General features: G+C 39.5%; 1 non-coding gene across 1 annotated transcript; it reads right to left on the reverse strand.

Moving 5' to 3' along the window:
* Nucleotides 1-5,932: 5,932 nt before the first annotated feature.
* On the reverse strand, nucleotides 5,933-6,040 carry LOC112715255 (small nucleolar RNA R71). Its single transcript, XR_003159578.1, has one exon. It is a non-coding gene; the product is annotated as a small nucleolar RNA R71 (small nucleolar RNA).
* Nucleotides 6,041-20,003: the final 13,963 nt, after the last annotated feature.

Here is a 20,003-nt window from a genome sequence, read left to right on the forward strand (position 1 = left end):
TTGTGATTCCTCTTCTTCTTCCATAGGTTCCTTTCCCTTCTTCCTTCTTGAAGAAGTTTTCTTGGCTATGACTTTTCTTCTCATGGTGTCTGTGTGTTTGGAGGGAGGTGAGGGTGATGATAATGTTGTAGAATGAATGTGTATATGTGTATCAGATTGGGGTGTGGATAGTTTTTGAGAAAGAAGAATCCATTCGCTTTTTCTAGGGGTGGTTTTCTTTTTCATGGTAGTGAAAATGGAGGAGTGGAATATGAGGAAGTTGGGTAGGAACCGAATGGAGTGAGGGAGGAGGGAAGATAGGGAAGCATTAAATGTGGATTGGAGAGAGAAGGTGGAGGAAGTTAATAACCATTAAGAGCACGGTTAATAACCAGTGGATTTCCAAGAATTTGAAAAAGTGGTTTCCTTAAATCAAGGGATTAGTTGAAAGGAAAGATTTGATTTGACATTATGCCTCTTTCAACTAGATTTGATAAGACCACAAAAAGATTTTGATTTTCAAAAAAAAATGATGAACTAACAAAACTGTCAAGGTGGGGTCAAAGAAATTTGGTATGGCCCACTAAAATTAATTTTCTGCGCAGCCTCCCCCTTGATCATAGTCCTTCCATCACTCTTATTTTTATCTCGTCCATTCCTACGAGACAAAACAGGGCAGAATCAGAATTTCACAAATTATCAACAGAAACAAGATCAATCATTCCCAAGCTTTTTCTTAATAAACAGAATTTGTCTTTACAGAGGGGTTTTGTAAAAATGTCAGCAAGTTGATCTTCAGATTTTACAAATTGAATATCAATAGTACCCTTTTGCACATGTTCTCTAATAAAATGATATTTGATCTCAATGTGCTTTGTTCTTGAGTGCAAAATAGGATTTTTTGAAATATTTATAGTACTCATGTTATCACAAAACAATGGTATACTGTTGATCTTTAATTTGTAATCTTTCAACTGCGTTTTTAACTAAATTAATTGTGAGCAACATGCAGAAACGGATATGTATTCAGCTTCAGCTATGGATAGAGCTACTGTGGCTTGTTTTTTGCTTGACCACATGTTGAGTGAGCTTCTAAGGAAGCAACACATGCCGGAGGTGCTCCTTCTATCCACTCTATCTCCCGCATAATCTGCATCACAAAACCCTACTGCACAAAAATCATCAGATTTTGGATACCATAAGCCATAATCACTAGTTTCCTTAATATATCTAATGATGCGCTTAACGGCCGAAAAATGGGATTCCTTTGGGTGAGATTGAAACCTTGAGCATACACCCACACTTTGAACAATGTCCGGTCTAGAGGATGTAAGATACATGAGTGATCCTATCATACCTCTATACCTTGTTTCATCCACATCTTTCCTATTATCATCTTTTTCAAGCTTAGTGTTTAGATGCATTGGAGTTCCCATTGGTTTGGAATTTTCTAGGCCAAATTTCTTGATTAATTCTTTAGCATACTTTCCTTGGTGAATAAAAGTACCACTAGGAGTTTGTTTAATTTGGAGGCCAAGAAAGAAAGTTAGCTCTCCCATTAAACTCATCTCAAACTCACTAATCATGAGTTTTCCAAACTCTTCACACAAGGACTCATTGGCCGATCCAAACACAATATCATCCACATAAACTTGAACTAGAAGTATATCATCATTAGATGCTTTAATGAATAAAGTTGTGTCTGTGGTACCCCTTTGAAATTTATTTTCCAATAAGAAGGCAATAAGCCTTTCATACCAAGCTCTTGGAGCTTGCCTAAGGCCATAAAGGGCCTCTGATAATTTGAAAACATGATTTGGAAAATATTTATGTTCGAAACCGGGGGGTTGAGCCACATACACTTCTCTATCAATAAAGCCATTAAGGAAAGCACATTTAACATCCATTTCAAACATTTTGAAACCCTTATGGGCAGCATAGGCAAGAAGCAATCTAATTGCTTCCATTCTAGCCACCAGAGCAAAAGACTCATCAAAATCTATACCCTCTTCTTGATCGTAACCTTAGGCCACTAATCTAGCCTTGTTACGAACAACTTGTCCATCCTCACCAAGTTTATTTTTAAAAACCCACTTAGTACCCATAACTTTCTGATGAGCGGATAATTTGTACGCTTTTTGGCATTATTTTTAGTATGTTTTTAGTATGATCTAGTTAGTTTTTAGTATATTTTTATTAGTTTTTAGTTAAAATTCACTTTTCTGGGCTTTAATATGAGTTTGTGTGTTTTTCTGTGATTTTAGGTATTTTCTGGCTGAAATTGAGGGACCTGAGCAAAAATCTGATTCAGAGACCAAAAAGGACCGCAGATGCTGTTGGATTCTGACCTCCCTGCACTCGAAGTGGATTTTCTGGAGCTACAGAAGCCCAATTGGCGCGCTCTCAACGGCGTTGGAAAGTAGACATCCTGGGCTTTCCAGAAATATATGATAGTCCATACTTTGCCCAAGATTTGATGGCCCAAACCGGCGTACAAAGTCACCCTCAGAAACCCCAGCGTTAAACGCCGGAACTGGCACCAAAATGGGAGTTAAACGCCCAAACTGGCATAAAAGCTGGCGTTTAACTCCAAGAGGAGTCTCTACACGAAAATGCTTCAAATGCTCATCCCAAGCACACACCAAGTGGGCCCGGAAGTGGATTTTTATGTCATTTACTCATCTCTGTACACCCTAGGCTACTAGTTCTCTATAAGTAGGACCTTTTACTATTGTATTGAGACATCTTCGGATCTTTGGAATCTTTTGTTCTTTAGATCTTTTGATCACCTTGGGAGGCTGGCCTCACGGCCATGCCTAGACCTTGTTCTTATGTATTTTCAATGGTGGAGTTTCTACACACCATAGATTAAGGTGTGGAGCTCTACTGTACCTCGAGTATTAATGCAATTACTATTGTTCTTCTATTCAATTCCGCTTGTTCTTGTTCTAAGATATCACTTGTTCTTCAACTTGATGAATGTGATGATCCGTGACACTCATCATCATTCTCACCTATGAACGTGTGACTGACAACCACCTCCGTTCTACCTTAGATTGGGTGAATATCTCTTGGATTCTTTAACCGGAGTCTTCGTGGTATAGGCTAGAACTGATGGCGGCATTCAAGAGAATCCGGAAGGTCTAACCTTGGCTGTGGTATTCTGAGTAGGATTCAATGATTGAATGACTGTGACGTGCTTCAAACTCCTGAGGGCGGGGCGTTAGTGACAGACGCAAAAGAATCACTGGATTCTATTCCGGCCTGATCGAGAACCGACAGATGGATAGCCGTGCCGTGACAGGGTGCGTTGAACATTTCCACTGAGAGGATGGGAGGTAGCCACTGACAACGGTGAAACCCTTGCTTAAGCTTGCCATGGAAAGGAGTAAGAAGGATTGGATGAAGACAGTAGGAAAGCAGAGAGACGGAAGGGACAAGCATCTTCATACGCTTATCTGAAATTCCTACCAATGAATTACATAAGTATCTCTATCTTTATCTTTATAGTTTTATTCGTTTATCACCTATACCCATTTGAGTTTTCCTGACTAAGATCTACAAGGTGACCATAGCTTGCTTCATACCAACAATCTCTGTGGGATCGACCCTTACTCGCGTAAGGTTTATTACTTGGACGACCCAGTACACTTGCTGGTTAGTTGTGCGAAGTTGTGTTTATGACATGGTATTGAACACCAAGTTTTTGGATTCATTACCGGGGATTATTTGTGTTGTGAAAAAGTATTGATCACAATTTCGTGCACCAAGTTTTTGGCGCCGTTGCCGGGGATTGTTCGAGTATTTCGGCAAGCTTTTGGTCCGGTAACATCAGTGCCAAATTTCTGATCCAGCAACAGCACCAAGTTTTTGGCGCCGTTGCCGGGGATTGTTGAGTTTGGACAACTGACGGTTCATCTTGTTGCTTAGATTAGGTATTTTTTCTTCAGAATTCTTAAGAATGAATTCTAGTGTTTCAAGGTGATGTTCTTATCATCACCAAAGCTGATTGATCTTCATCAATTTAGCTCTTGAATGCAATGTTCTGCTGAAGCTTGGCTAGCCATGTCTAATTCCTTTAGACTGAAGCTTTAGACTAACATTGCATGATTCCTGGAATTCTCATTAAGAATTTTGATACCTTTATTTTCTTTTCTACATAATTTTCGAAAAAGCACAAAAAAATTACAAAATCATAAAAACCAAAAATATTTTATGTTTCTTGTTTGAGTCTAGAGTCTCATTTTAAGTTTGGTGTCAATTGCATGTTTCTGTTCTTCTTGCATTCATTCATGTGTCTTAAGTGATCTTCAAGATGTTCTTGATGATTTCATTACTCTGATCTTTAATTTCTCTTGACTTGAATGTTTTGTGTTTCTCATGTGCATTCTCATTTTGTTAGTGTCAGTAGTATACAAACTGCTAAGTTTGGTATCTTGCATGCATTGTTATTTGATTTTAGTTGCATTTTGATCATTCCTTATTATTAAAAATCCAAAAATATTTTTAATTTGTGTCTTTTCAAGTCAATAATACAAGAATTGAAGATTCAGAACATACAGCAGAGGAATTGCACAGAAAAAGCTGGGCGTTCAAAACGCCCAGTGAAGAAGGACAGACTGGCGTTTAAACGCCAGCCAGGGTACCTGGTTGGGCGTTTAACGCCCAAAAAGGTATAGTTTTGGGCGTTAAACACCAGAATGTGCACCATTCTGGGCGTTTAACGCCAGGATGGCACAAGAGGGAAGATTTTGTTTTCAATGCAATTTTTTTCAAGATTTCAAAGTTTTTCAAAACCAAATCTTTTTCAAATCATATCTTTTCAATCATATGTTTTCAAAATCAATTTCTTTCCTTTTTCAAAGATACTTGCTATCAATTAATGATTTGATTCAACATTTCAAGTATGTTGCCTTTTCTGTTGAGAAAGGTTTAATGTCTGAATCATATCTTTTCTTGTTAGGCAAGTCATTAATTTTCAAAATCAAATCTTTTTAAAATATTTTTCAAATCATATCTTCTCAATCACATTTTTTTAAAACCAATCATATCTTCTTAACCACATCTTTTTCAAAATAATTTTCAATCAAATCTTTTTGATTTCTAATTTCAAAATCTTTTTCAAAAATCACTTGATTTCTTTTCCACTTTTATTTTCGAAAATCAACTAGGGTTTTTCAAAATGTTTTCAAAATCCTTTACCTAATTTCCGAAAATTACTTCCCTTCTTCTCACATCCTTCTATTTATGGACTAACACTATTCCTTAATGCAAAATTCGAACTTCATCTTCTTGGATAAGTTCGAATTTTCTACTTCTGCTTTCCATTTTTCTTTTCCTCTGACACCTCAAGGAATCTCTATACTGTGACACAGAGGATTCCATATTACCTTGTTCTCTTCTGTTTCTTATGAGCAGGAGCAGAGACAAAAGCATTCTTGTTGAGGCTGATCCCGAACCTGAAAGGACCTTGAAGCAAAAGCTAAGAGAAGCTAAGGCACAACTCTCTGTAGAGGACCTAACCGAATTCTTCAAAGAAGAAGAACTCATGGCAGCCGAAAACAACAACAATGCCAACAATGCAAGGAAGGTGCTGGGTGACTTTACTGCACCTACTCCCGACTTCTATGGGAGAAGCATCTCTATCCCTGCCATTGGAGTAAACAACTTTGAGCTTAAGCCTCAATTAGTTTCTCTAATGCAACAGAATTGCAAGTTTCATGGACTTCCATTGGAAGATCCTCATCAGTTCTTAGCTGAATTCTTGCAAATCTGTGACACTATCAAGACTAATGGGGTTGACCCTGAGGTCTACAGACTTATGATATTCCCTTTTGCTGTAAGAGACAGAGCTAGAACATGGTTGGACTCTCAACCTAAAGAAAGCCTGGACTCTTGGGAAAAGCTAGTCAATGCCTTCTTGGCAAAGTTCTTTCCACCTCAAAAATTGAGTAAGCTTAGAGTGGAAGTCCAAACCTTCAGACAGAAGGAAGGAGAATCCCTCTATGAAGCTTGGGAAAGATACAAACAATTAATCAGAAAATGTCCTTCTGATATGCTTTCTGAATGGAGCATCATAGGTATTTTCTGTGATGGTCTCTCTGAACTATCCAAAATGTCTTTGGATAGCTCTACTGGAGGCTCTCTTCATCTGAAGAAGACGCCTACAGAAGCTCAAGAGCTGATTGAAATGGTTGCAAATAACCAATTCATGTACACTTCTGAAAGAAATCCTGTGAACAATGGGACTAGTCAGAAGAAAGGAGTTCTTGAGATTGACACTCTGAATGCCATATTGGCTCAGAACAAAATATTGACTCAACAAGTCAATATGATTTCTCAAAGTCTGTCTGGAATGCAAAATGCACCAAGCAGTACTAAGGAAGCTTCATTTGAGGAAGAAGCTTATGATCCTGAGAACCCTTCAATGGAAGAGGTGAATTACATGGGAGAACCCTATGGAAACACCTATAATCCTTCATGGAGAAATCATCCAAATTTTTCATGGAAGGATCAACAGAGACCTCAACAAGGTTTCAACAATAATAATGGTGGAAGAAACAGGTTTAGCAATAGCAAGCCTTTTCCATCATCTTCTCAGCAACAGACAGAGAATTCTAAGCAGAGTAACTCTGACTTAGCAACCATGGTCTCTGATCTAATCAAAACCACTCAAAGTTTCATGATTGACACAAGGTCCTCCATTAGAAATTTGGAGGCACAAGTGGGTCAGCTGAGCAAGAAAATTACTGAACTCCCTCCTAGTACTCTCCCAAGTAATACAGAAAAAAATCCAAAAGGAGAGTGCAAGGCCATCAAGATGGCCGAATTTTGGGAGGGAGGAGAGGCAGTGAACGCCACTGAGGAAGACCTCAATGGACGTCCACTGGCCTCCAATGAGTTTCCCAATGAGGAACCATGGGAATCTGAGGCTCAAAATGAGACCATAGAGATTCCATTGGACTTACTTTTGCCATTCATGAGCTCTGATGAGTATTCTTCCTCTGAAGAGGATGAATATGTCACTGAAGAGCAAGTTGCCAAATACCTTGGAGCAATCATGAAGCTGAATGACAAGTTATTTGGAAATGAGACTTGGGAGGATGAACCCCCTTTGCTCACCAAAGAACTGGATGACTTGTCTAGGCAGAAATTACCTCAAAAGAGACAAGATCCTGGGAAGTTTTCAATACCTTGTACCATAGGCACCATGACCTTCAAGAAGGCCTTGTGTGACTTAGGGTCAAGTGTAAACCTCATGCCTCTCTCTGTAATGGAGAAGTTAGGGATCTTTGAGGTGCAAGCTGCAAAAATCTCACTAGAGATGGCAGACAATTCAAGAAAACAAGCCTATGGACTTGTAGAGGATGTTCTGGTAAAGGTTGAAGACCATTACATCCCTACTGATTTCATAGTCCTAGAGACTGGGAAGTGCATGGATGAATCCATCATCCTTGGCAGACCCTTCCTAGCCACAGCAAAGGCTGTGATTGATGTTGATAGAGGAGAGTTGATCATTCAAGTGAATGAAGAATCCTTGGTGTTTAAGGCTCAAGAATATCCCTCTGCCATCATGGAGAGGAAGCATGAAGAGCTTCTCTCAAAACAGAGCCAAACAGAGCCCCCACAGTCAAACTCTAAGTTTGGTGTTGGGAGGCCACAACCAAACTCTAAGTTTGGTGTTGAACCCCCACATTCAAACTCTAAGTTTGGTGTTGGGAGGTTCCAACATAGCTCTGAGCATTTCTGAGGCTCCATGAGAGTCCTCTGTCAAGCTAATGACATTAAAGAAGCGCTTGTTGGGAGGCAACCCAATGTTTTATAATTAACTATTTTCTTTTGTTATTTTATGTTTTTTGTAGGTTGATGATCATGAGAAGTCACAAAATCAATGAAAAAAGCAAAAACAGAATGAAAAACAGGAAGAAAAACAGCACACCCTGGAGGACGCACCTACTGGCGTTTAAACGCCAGTAAGGTTAGCTGTTGGGCGTTTAACGCCCAGTCTGGCACCATTCTGGGCGTTTAACGCCAGAAAAGGGCACCAGACTGGCGTTAAACGCCAGAATAGGGCAAGAAGTTGGCGTTAAACGCCAGAAATGGGCACCAGCCCGGCGTTTAACGCCAGAAATGGCTAGAAACACAATTTTGCTTGCCATTTGGTGCAGGGATGACTTTTCCTTGACACCTCAGGATCTGTGGACCCCACAGGATCCCCACCTACCCTACCACTCTCTCTCTCTTCTTCACCCATTCACCAATCACCTCAACACCTCTTCCCCCAAAACCCTTCACCTATCAAATCCCATCTTTCTCTTCACCACTCACATCCATCCTTCATAAAACCCCACCTACCCCACCATTCAAATTTAAACCACTTTCCCACCCAAACCCACCCTCAATTGCCGAACCCTACCCTTCCCCCTCTCCTATATAAACCCTCCTTCACTCCTTCATTTTCCCACAACCTCAACACCACTTCTCCCCCTTTTGGCCGAACACAAAGCCATTCCCTTCTTTCTCATTTCTTTTTCTTCTACTCTCTTCTTTCTTCTTTTGCTCGAGGACGAGCAAACCTTTTAAGTTTGGTGTGGTAAAAGCATTGCTTTTTGTTTTTCCATAACCATTTATGGCATCCAAGGCCAGAGAAACCTCTAGAAAGAGGAAAGGGAAGGCAAAAGCTTCCACCTCCGAGTCATGGGAGATGGAGAGATTCATCTCAAGGGTGCATCAAGATCACTTCTATGAAGTTGTGGCCTTGAAGAAGGTGATCCCCGAGGTCCCTTTTTCACTCAAAAAGAGTGAATATCCGGAGATCCGACATGAGATCCGAAGAAGAGGTTGGGAAGTTCTTACCAACCCCATTCAACAAGTCGGAATCTTAATGGTTCAAGAGTTCTATGCCAATGCATGGATCACCAAGAACCATGATCAAAGTGTGAACCCGGATCCAAAGAATTATCTTACTATGGTTCGGGGGAAATACTTGGATTTTAGTCCGGAAAGTGTAAGGTTGGCATTCAATTTGCCCATGATGCAAGGAGATGAACATCCTTACACTAGAAGGGTCAACTTTGATCAAAGGTTGGACCAAGTCCTCACAGTCATATGTGAAGAGGGCGCCCAATGGAAGAGAGATTCAAGAGGGAAGCCAGTTCAATTGAGAAGGCATGACCTCAAACCTGTGGCTAGAGGATGGTTGGAGTTTATTCAACGCTCAATCATTCCCACTAGCAACCGGTCCGAAGTTACCATAGACCGGGCTATCATGATTCATAGCATCATGATTGGAGAAGAAATAGAAGTTCATGAGGTTATAGCTCAAGAACTCTATAAGGTGGCGGACAAGTCCTCTACCTTGGCAAGGTTAGCCTTTCCTCATCTCATTTGTCACCTCTGTTATTCAGTTGGAGTTGACATAGAGGGAGATATCCCTATTGATGAGGACAAGCCCATCACTAAGAAGAGGATGGAGCACACAAGAGACCCCACTCATCATGAGATCCCTAAGATTCCTCAAGGGATGCACTTTCCTTCACAAAACTATTGGGAGCAACTAAACACCTCCCTAGGAGAATTGAGTTTCAACATGGGACAACCAAGGGTGGAGCACCAAGAACACTCCATCATCCTCCATGAAATTAGAGAAGATCAAAGAATAATGAGAGAGGAGCAACAAAGACAAGGAAGAGACATTGAGGAGCTCAAGCACTCCATAGGACCTTCAAGAGGAAGAAAGAGCCGCCATCACTAAGGTGGACCCGTTCCTTAATTTCCTTGTTCTTTATTTTCCTATTTTTCGAATTTTAGTGCTTATGTTTATCTATGTTTGTGTCTTGTGATCATTAGTGTCTTAGTATCTATGCCTAAAAGTTATGAATGTCCTATGAATCCATCACCTTTCTTGAATGAAAAATGTTCTTAATTGAAAAAGAAAAGAATTGCATGAATTTTGAATTTTATAACAGTTTAATTATTTTGATGTGGTGGCAATACTTTTGTTCTCTGAATGTATGCTTAAACAGTGCATATGTCTTTTGAATTTGTGGTTCATGAATGTTGGCTCTTGAAAGAATGATGAAAAAGGAGACATGTTACTGAGGATCTGAAAAATCATAAAAATGATTCTTGAAGCAAGAAAAAGCAATGAAAAAAAAAGAAAATTTCGAAAGAAAAAAAAAGAGAGAAAGAAAAAGAAAACGAAAAAAAGAAAGAAAAAAAGAAAGAAATAAAGTTGTGATCCAAGGCAAAAAGAGTGTGCTTACGAACCCTGGACACCTCTAATTGGGGACTCTAGCAAAGCTGAGTCACAATCTGAAAAGGTTCACCCAATTATGTGTCTGTGGCATGTATGTATCCGGTGGTAATACTGGAAGACAGAGTGCTTTGGGCCACAGCCAAGACTCAATAAGTAGCTATGTTCAAGAATCATCATACTTTACTAGGAGAATCAATAACACTATCTGGATTCTAAGTTCCTAAAGAAGCCAATCATTCTGAATTTCAAAGGATAGAGTGAGATGCCAAAACTATTCAGAGGCAAAAAGCTAAAAGTCCCGCTCATCTAATTAATACTGATCTTCATAGATGTTTTTGGAATTCATTGCATATTCTATTCTTTTTATCTTATTTGATTTTCAGTTGCTTGAGGACAAGCAACAATTTAAGTTTGGTGTTGTGATGAGCGAATAATTTGTACGCTTTTTGGCATTGTTTTTAGTATGTTTTTGGTATGATCTAGTTAGTTTTTAGTATATTTTTATTAGTTTTTAGTTAAAATTCACTTTTCTGGGCTTTACTATGAGTTTGTGTGTTTTTCTGTGATTTCAGGTATTTTCTGGCTGAAATTGAGGGACCTGAGCAAAAATCTGATTCAGAGACCAAAAAGGACTGCAGATGCTGTTGGATTCTGACCTCCCTGCACTCGAAGTGGATTTTCTGGAGCTACAGAAGCCCAATTGGCGCGCTCTCAACGGCGTTGGAAAGTAGACATCCTGGGCTTTCCAGAAATATATGATAGTCCATACTTTGCCCAAGATTTGATGGCCCAAACCGGCGTACAAAGTCACCCTCAGAAACCCCAACGTTAAACGCCGGAACTGGCACCAAAATGGGAGTTAAACGCCCAAACTGGCATAAAAGCTGGCGTTTAACTCCAAGAGGAGTCTCTACACGAAAATGCTTCAAATGCTCAGCCCAAGCACACACCACGTGGGCCCGGAAGTGGATTTTTATGTCATTTACTCATCTCTGTACACCCTAGGCTACTAGTTCTCTATAAGTAGGACCTTTTACTATTGTATTGAGACATCTTCGGATCTTTGGAATCTTTTGTTCTTTAGATCTTTTGATCACCTTGGGAGGCTGGCCTCACGGCCATGCCTAGACCTTGTTCTTATGTATTTTCAACGGTGGAGTTTCTACACACCATAGATTAAGGTGTGGAGCTCTGCTGTACCTCGAGTATTAATGCAATTACTATTGTTCTTCTATTCAATTCCGCTTGTTCTTGTTCTAAGATATCACTTGTTCTTCAACTTGATGAATGTGATGATCTGTGACACTCATCATCATTCTCACCTATGAACGTGTGACTGACAACCACCTCCGTTCTACCTTAGATTGGGTGAATATCTCTTGGATTCTTTAACCGGAGTCTTCGTGGTATAGGCTAGAACTGATGGCGGCATTCAAGAGAATCTGGAAGGTCTAACATTGTCTGTGGTATTCTGAGTAGGATTCAATGATTGAATGACTGTGACATGCTTCAAACTCCTGAGGGCGGGGCGTTAGTGACAGACGCAAAAGAATCACTGGATTCTATTCCGGCCTGATCGAGAACCGACAGATGGATAGCCGTGCCGTGACAGGGTGCGTTGAACATTTCCACTGAGAGGATGGGAGGTAGCCACTGACAACGGTGAAACCCTTGCTTAAGCTTGCCATGGAAAGGAGTAAGAAGGATTGGATGAAGACAGTAGGAAAGCAGAGAGACGGAAGGGACAAGCATCTTCATACGCTTATCTGAAATTCCTACCAATGAATTACATAAGTATCTCTATCTTTATCTTTATAGTTTTATTCGTTTATCACCTATACCCATTTGAGTTTGCCTGACTAAGATCTACAAGGTGACCATAGCTTGCTTCATACCAACAATCTCTGTGGGATCGACCCTTACTCGCGTAAGGTTTATTACTTGGACGACCCAGTACACTTGCTGGTTAGTTGTGCAAAGTTGTGTTTATGCCATGGTATTGAACACCAAGTTTTTGGATTCATTACCGGGGATTATTTGTGTTGTGAAAAAGTATTGATCACAATTTCGTGCACCACTTTCTTACCATCCGGATGAGGTACTAGTGTCCAAACCTCATTCTTGTCAAATTGAGCAAGCTCCTCTTGCATGGCTTTAACCCATGATGGATCTTCAAGAGCTTGTTTGACATTGTTGGGCTCCATTTGTGACAAGAGTGCAAGATGACTTGGTTCGGATTGTCTTTTGGTTGAGGATCTTGTTGTCATACCTTGAGAGGGATCTCTAATGATAAAGTCATGAGGATAACCCCTCATAAACTTCCATTCTCTAGGCTTCCTTTGAGGTGTTGAGCTTTGATGAGCTTCTGTGGGCCTCACTGTTTCAGTTTCTCTTGCTGGCTCAGGAGACAAAATAGAAATGTCTCCTCCATTCTGACGAGACAAAACTGGACTGGCAGATTCTTCATTTTGGGCAGACTTGGAATTTTCTTTGCTTGTTCCAGCTTCTTCACAATCTGAATCATTATCTATCACCGTACTGGGAATTAAATTAGAATCACAAAAAGTAACATGTATGGATTCCTCTATGGTTCTATGTTCTTTGAGATAAATCCTATAGGCCTTGCTAGTGGTAGAGTATCCAACAAACATTCCTTCATAAGATTTTGGATCAACTTTGCCAAGATTTTCTTTGTTGTTAAGCACAAAACATTTGCATCCAAAAACATGAAAGTACTTAAGATTTGGAGGGGTTCCTTTCCATAGCTCATAAGGAGTTCTTTTCAACCATTTTCTAATTATTGTCCTATTCAAAATATAGCATGCTGTATTTACAGCTTCAGCCCATAAAAATTTAGGAACCTCATTCTCACATAACATAGCCCTAGTCATTTCTTGAAGGCTTCTATTCCTTCTTTCAACAACCCCATTTTGTTGAGGTGTTCTAGGACATCAAAAATTATGAGTAATTCCAAAGTCATCACAGAATTTTTCAAAGTGTTGATTTTCAAATTCTTTTCCGTGATCACTTCTTAAATGGGCCACTTTTAAATCTTTTTCATTTTGAATTTTCTTGCAAAGAGTTGAGAAAGCATGGAAAGCATCATTTTTATGAGCAAGAAAAAGTACCCAACCAAATCTAGAGTAATCATCTACCACAACCAAACTGTAACACCCTACCATACAGAGTCTTATGCTTAAGTCATAATTCAAAGATGGCAAGGTATTACGACCTCTAAAAAATAAAAGTTTAGTACATATAATAGTATGAATGATTGATTATAACTAGGAGCCTTTGTAGAAAAAGGGGTAAACAAAAACCGCAACTCGAAAGCATAACACTCCGATCGATAACGTAACGAACAAGGATAACCAACGCGTGATTATATATATGCAAAGGAGTGTCAAAAACAGGAATATCAAGACTCAAGATCCGGCTGCGAAGATAACCGATCCGAGCATAACAATATATACATATGATATAATAAGAAAAACCCCAAAGGAAACCCAAAGGGACACAAATACATAAATCCTATTCTCCGAAATTCTCCCATAAGAGGAGTCATCACAGTTTGTATTATTTAATGGAGATAAAAGTATCTAAACAAAACATATAAACCAAAACATAGCCCCGAGAACAAAGGATCTTCGCAAATCTAGAAGTCTCCAGCATGCCTCAGCGAGAAACCTCACGTCCTGCATCTGAAAACCACAAAATCCGCATGGGTGAGAACCAGAGGTCCCCAGCATGGTAACAACTTCCACATATATAATACATAATAATGGAGGAAAGCCAAAGGCAATCCTAGAACTTCCTCCAGATAATATCAAAGCTTATAAACAAGCTAGACCATAAAAGGGCATCTGACTAAAGATTCTTCAGTCTAACTAATACTTCCCTTTCCAATTCCTTCAGACCTCCCAACCACCAGCAGGAGTATAATGTAGCAAACACAATTATATCAAACAAAGAATATACAAATAGGAACAGTTAAGGCATTTAGACAATTAGCAAGTATTATGCAGTCAAATAGGCAATCTCAAACGATTCATATAGTATGCATATGATGAATGCCTGTTCCTAGTGGCTGATGATATCATCTGTCGGTTATAGAGCCAACCCGACAAGTCCTGGTAGCTAACCATTGGACTGTCCCTCTGTCATGCATCCCCAACTCGAGTTATACTTGTCATAAACTTGATCATAATCATGATCTATATCCATCACCCTCACTGGTGAATATTTACGGGGGCGAGCTCATCCGGGTCTTTCACAGTGCCCGGCCACACTTATGACATAGGGTCAAAAGAGCTTCGAGTCTCAACCTGGAGCACGTGGTGGCTAGCCACTGCTACTACCCAGGGAAACTCGTATCTCCGATAGTGGAAGTGCAAATCACAATTATCAATAATTCAGCATAAACATGCATGAATTTTCATCCATGGATCAACATCCATATCAGCCATCCGGCTCATGGTTAAATCCATAACCAGCCAATATTCATAGCATACACAACTATTCCGGCTCACGGTTCAATCCAGAACCAGCCAATATTCATAGCATACACAGCTATTCCGGCTCATGGTTCAATCCAGAACCAGCCAATATATAAACAATTACGGCCCTTCGGCCAATGGCATAACCAGCACTTCCACCACCATCCTCCGCATCTCACATAATCATGCTTGATCCTCAATGATCATTCATTTTTCCCTTGCTTCACTCGCAAGTTACCACATTCACTAGCCTTTCTTCTCATAGCTAGACATATCATAATGATTTAAGATATAAGTGGTGAGATCGGAGGCTTAGAAGTATGAAATTTGGCTTTTAAAACTCAAAAATCAACTTTGGGATGAAAACAGGTCCACGCGTACGCGCACTCCACGCGCACGCGTGGATGGCCTCAAAAACTCATCGACGCGCAAGCGTCATGCACGCTAACGCGTGGATTAAAACTTTGCCAATCGGCGCGTACGCGTCAACCACGCGTACGCGTGGGTGTTCTCGTGCCCCAGGCACAACACTGGCACAGTTCTGGCATAACTCTCTGGAAAATGGCTGGGCATTGGGTGCAGCACAATCAGCGCGCCCGCGCACATCACGCTCACGCGTGGATGGCATTTTCGGGAAGAACGGCGCGCACGCGCCAAGTGCGCCCACGCGCAAGGGGTCATTCTGCTAAAAATTTTCTAAGTTAAAAGCTGCAGAATTCACCAATTTAAACCCCAATCTTCCAACGGACATAACTTTCTCATTTTAAATCGTTTTTCACCCGTTCTTCGAACGGCATGGACATCCCGGATCCAATTTCATTTCTAAAAAGATTTGGCACAAAACAGAGATCCGTAGTTCAAGTTATGTCCCATTAAAGTATGCCCAAAAACCAGATTTTTCATAAAAACCACAAAGTGCCATTTTCAAACAAGCCATTTCCAACTCTTTTCAAAATCAATCAAAACATGCCATTTTCATCCCTTTTCTTTGAAATCAATCAAAATATATCAAATTCAACATCAAGCCTCCTCAACTCACACATTGACACTTTACCACAAATTACAAAATCACTATCTCATCATTTTAACCCACTTCACCCAAGTGGCTCAAACTCAAACATATTGACATATCATACACTCTTTCTCATGCCAATTATCAACAACACCAATTCCACCAAATCATCATTGTACACAATCAATATCATACTCACCATAAACATGGTTCAACCCACAATTCAACCATAACTAATCATCAAGCATATATCACAACATGCATATTTCTCATACCTCATACCACCAAGGCATCATTAATCATCATTACATATATGACCACATCATATATATCAATAATTCAACAACATCAACCATTCAATGTCTATCTTAGGGCCTCTAGCCTAAGTATTTCCTACCATATTACATATTAGATACGGGAAACCGAAACCATACCTTAGCCGATTTTCCCAAGCTCCACCGGAGCACTTCCAAACCACTTATCCACAAGCTCTCAAGGCCTCAAAACCTCCAAGAACAGATTTTTCACCACCAAACCCTTTCCAAGCTTTTCAAAATCACCAATCAAGCTCCAATATCCACACATACACAACCTAAGCCACAACCATCATACCCATACACAACATCTCAAAACTCAAACATCATAAAATCATAAATTACACTAGGTTTGAGAATCTTACCACACCCATGGTCCAAGGAGACAAGATTAACCTTCTCCTTCAAGAGAGTTGGGTCCTATAACATCAAAGAACCCAAAATCTCAACATTTCACCCATGAAACTCGAAAATAAGGGCTGGAATTTCGAACAGAAACTTGTGGCTTACCTCAAGATTGATTGTATGGGTTTTGTAGAGCTCTCCGCGGTGAACGCGTGGCCGCAAACGGAGCGGCAATCGGAGCTCTAGATCAAAAGTTATGGTGGTTTGAAGATCAACCAAGGGAGAGAACTTGAGAGAGTGTTCTTCCTCCCTTTCTCTCTAATTTCAGCTTGTGTGTGTAACAAATGAGGAGAGAGAGTGCTGAAAACTAGGGTTTTGGTTAAGTTATGTTGGGCCAAGGGCCCACTTTGGGTCCAATTGGCCCGGCTTGGCCCGTTCGGTCCAATCTTGGTCCGAATTCTATAAAATTGGTACCGAAATTCTCGTCTCAATCTCCTATATCATATTTAGCCATAAAAATCACATTTTAGGCTTTCTAGAATAAATTCTCATTTATGGGTTAATTAGCCGTTAATTAACCGGGTTTTACACAAACCATAGTGTTTACCTCCTAGACTTTGAGTTCTTGTTGGACCAAAAAGATAAATGTGTAACATCTCTAATGGCCTTTTGGTTGAAGTTCCATCTTTTGGTTTAAAAGAGGATTTAACTTGTTTGCCTAGTTGACAAGCATCACAGGTAAGATCCTTATCAAATTTGATTTTAGGAATTCCTCTAACCAGATTTTTCTTTACTAGCTTAGAAATTTGGTACATGCTAGCATGACCCAACTTTCTATGCCATAGCCATATTTCAGATTCAAGAGAAGTAAAACTTGTTACATTTTGTTCTTTCAAGTCCTCAAGAGTTAATCCATACACATTGTTGCATCTTTTAGCTTCAAAAAGAATATCCCCAATTTTTTCACAAACAACTAAACACACAAACTTTCTAAAAATAACTTCAAAACCTAAGTCACACAATTGGCTTACACTAAGTAAATTATGTTTGAAACGATTTACAAGAAGAACATCATTTACACAAGATGAAAAGCTTTTACCAACTTTTCTAACGGCCGCTATCTTTCCTTTACCATCATCACCGACAGTGACAAGTCCTCCATCATATTCATTGAGCTTTATGAAGAAGGTTGTCTTTCCGGTCATATGCCTAGAGCATCCGCTGTCCATATACCACATATTTTCCTTTCTCTTGGATGCTAGGCATACCTACAAAATGAGCTCAAGTGACCTTAGGTATCCAAATCTTCTTGGATTCTTTCACGTTAAACCATCTCCTATGTCCCAAATCATTGTAATAAAAAATAACTTTGTAAACGTTATCACCAATCATTCTTTCACAAAAAAAAAAATACTGAACGGGAAAATGACCGTTTCGGTTGCATAGCCTACAAAACCTTAGAGTTGTTGTTTTGTTAAAGTAGGTGGGATCTTGAAACCTTGTGTCATTAGATGAAAAAGCTCTATTTTAAAAGAAGGTTTCTTATCAGATTTATAAAACCCCAAACCAGCTTTATCAAAGAGTGGTTTTTGACTAGTCAATATTTGATTTAAATTTTCAGAACTTTGAGTAAACTTGGCTAAGTCATTTTCAAGACTTTTAACCTTTTTCAGCAACTCTTCATTTTCCTTGAAACAGTTTACATATGCAACTACCGAATGATCACTTTCGCAACTTCTAAGTTGAGCTTTCAACTGCTTATTTTCTTCCACAAGATCACAAGCAGTTTCGGCCTCCCTTAGCTTTTCTTTGAGAAAATTATTTTCAGCTTTAAGAATGGTAATTTGTTGTTCAAGATCTTGATTATCAAGGAGAAATCATCTTATTTTTTCAGAGAGGTGATCTATCATAAGATGAAGGTCTTCAGTGTCAGGGTTTTAAAAGAATACCTGATCTATATGATTTGCCATGAGACAAGGCTGTGACTTGGTCTCAGATTCTTCATCACTGTCTGAGTCATTTTCCAAGTCTTTCCATGATGCCATCAGACCCTTCTTCTTCCCCCTTTTTTGCTTCTCCTCCTTCTTTAACTTGGGACAATCAGATTTGAAGTGCCCCATTTTCTTGTAGTTGTAACAAGTTACTTTGCTAAGGTCTTTCTTCATTTTTCTTGAGCTTCCGCCTTTGCCTTTGAACTTCACCATTTTCCTGAATTTTTTGGCAAACAACACAAATTCATTTTCAGAGGAGTTATCATTGGATTCATCATCCAGGGGGTTAGTTACAGAGAAAAAGCAATTCCTTTCTTTTTTGAACTTTTTTTCAAATAAGTGTTTTTAAAAGCAAGAATGTTTTCTCTCAAATCATCAAATGTCATGGAATCAAGACTACTGCTCTCAGAAATAATTAAAGCTTTTGTTTCCCATTATTTAGTGAGACACTCAACACTCTTCTCACAAGCACAGAATCAGAATGTGTTATTCCCAAAGCATCCAAGCCAAAAATAATGGTGTTGAACCGTTCGAACAGTTCATCAATGAATTCTCCTTCCTTCATTGTAAATATTTCATACTCTCTGTTTAGCATGTCTATCCGAGTCTTCTTCACAATGGTGGTTCCCTTTGCAGTTTGTCCCATATTTCCTTTGCCGTTATACATCGTGACACTCGTCGGTATTCCTCGAAGCTGATAGCACAATTGAGCAGATTTACAGCTTTAGCATTTAGCTCAACCTTCTTTCTATCTTCCTCGGTCCAGCTAGCTTCTGATTTAAGTGTGACAACTCCTTCAGCACTTGTGTTGGTTGGAAATTGAGGACCTTCTAGGATGATCTTCCAAAGCCTGTAGTCTACTGCTTGTACAAAGATCTTCATTTGCTCCTTCCAATAGGTATAAATTTTTCCATTGAAAAGAGGCGGTCTGTTGCTTGACTGTCCTTCTGTAAGATTGTAGGACACCATATTTGAGCCACTGCTTTCTGCTATGTGGATCTTTTCTCCAAGCTGCAAAGTTTGATCTCTTTGAGACCAAGCTCTGATACCAATTGATGGTTTTCAATGGCTAAGAGAAGGGGGGTTGAATCTTAGCCCCCTTTTTGCTTGATTACACTTGCTAGTCTTAGAGGATACTTTTTGAATTTTGTCTCATCCCTAGCCACGAGACATTCATTTTTGTCTCGTCATTTGGCACAAGATATTTTTTCAGTTTTAGCTCTTGTGCAGTAGAAATAGAAATGGAGTAGAAGAGAGAGAAAATTACACCCAGATATATCCTGGTTCAGCTGCTAAGTGCAGTGCAGCCTACATCCAGTCTCCATCACAACAATGATGGAATTTCACTATAATCTTCTTGATTACAGACTGTAAAGTGATAACCCAACTTACAACGAGATTCCCACAGAATCATGAAACACAATATAGATGAAAAAAGGAACTCTAAGGACATCTATGGCTTTTTCTTTTAGTTTTGCACTCTCTGCCTTTTTTTGCTCTATGACTTTTTCATACAAATCTCACTGTTTGCCTTTTTCCATGAGACTCAAGACATGATAAAATTAAACAGAAAAATTACAAAACAGAATACATTGAAGGAGAAGAAAA

Source organism: Arachis hypogaea, chromosome 1 (genome assembly GCF_003086295.3).
Source record: "Arachis hypogaea cultivar Tifrunner chromosome 1, arahy.Tifrunner.gnm2.J5K5, whole genome shotgun sequence".
Taxonomy (NCBI): domain Eukaryota; kingdom Viridiplantae; phylum Streptophyta; class Magnoliopsida; order Fabales; family Fabaceae; genus Arachis; species Arachis hypogaea.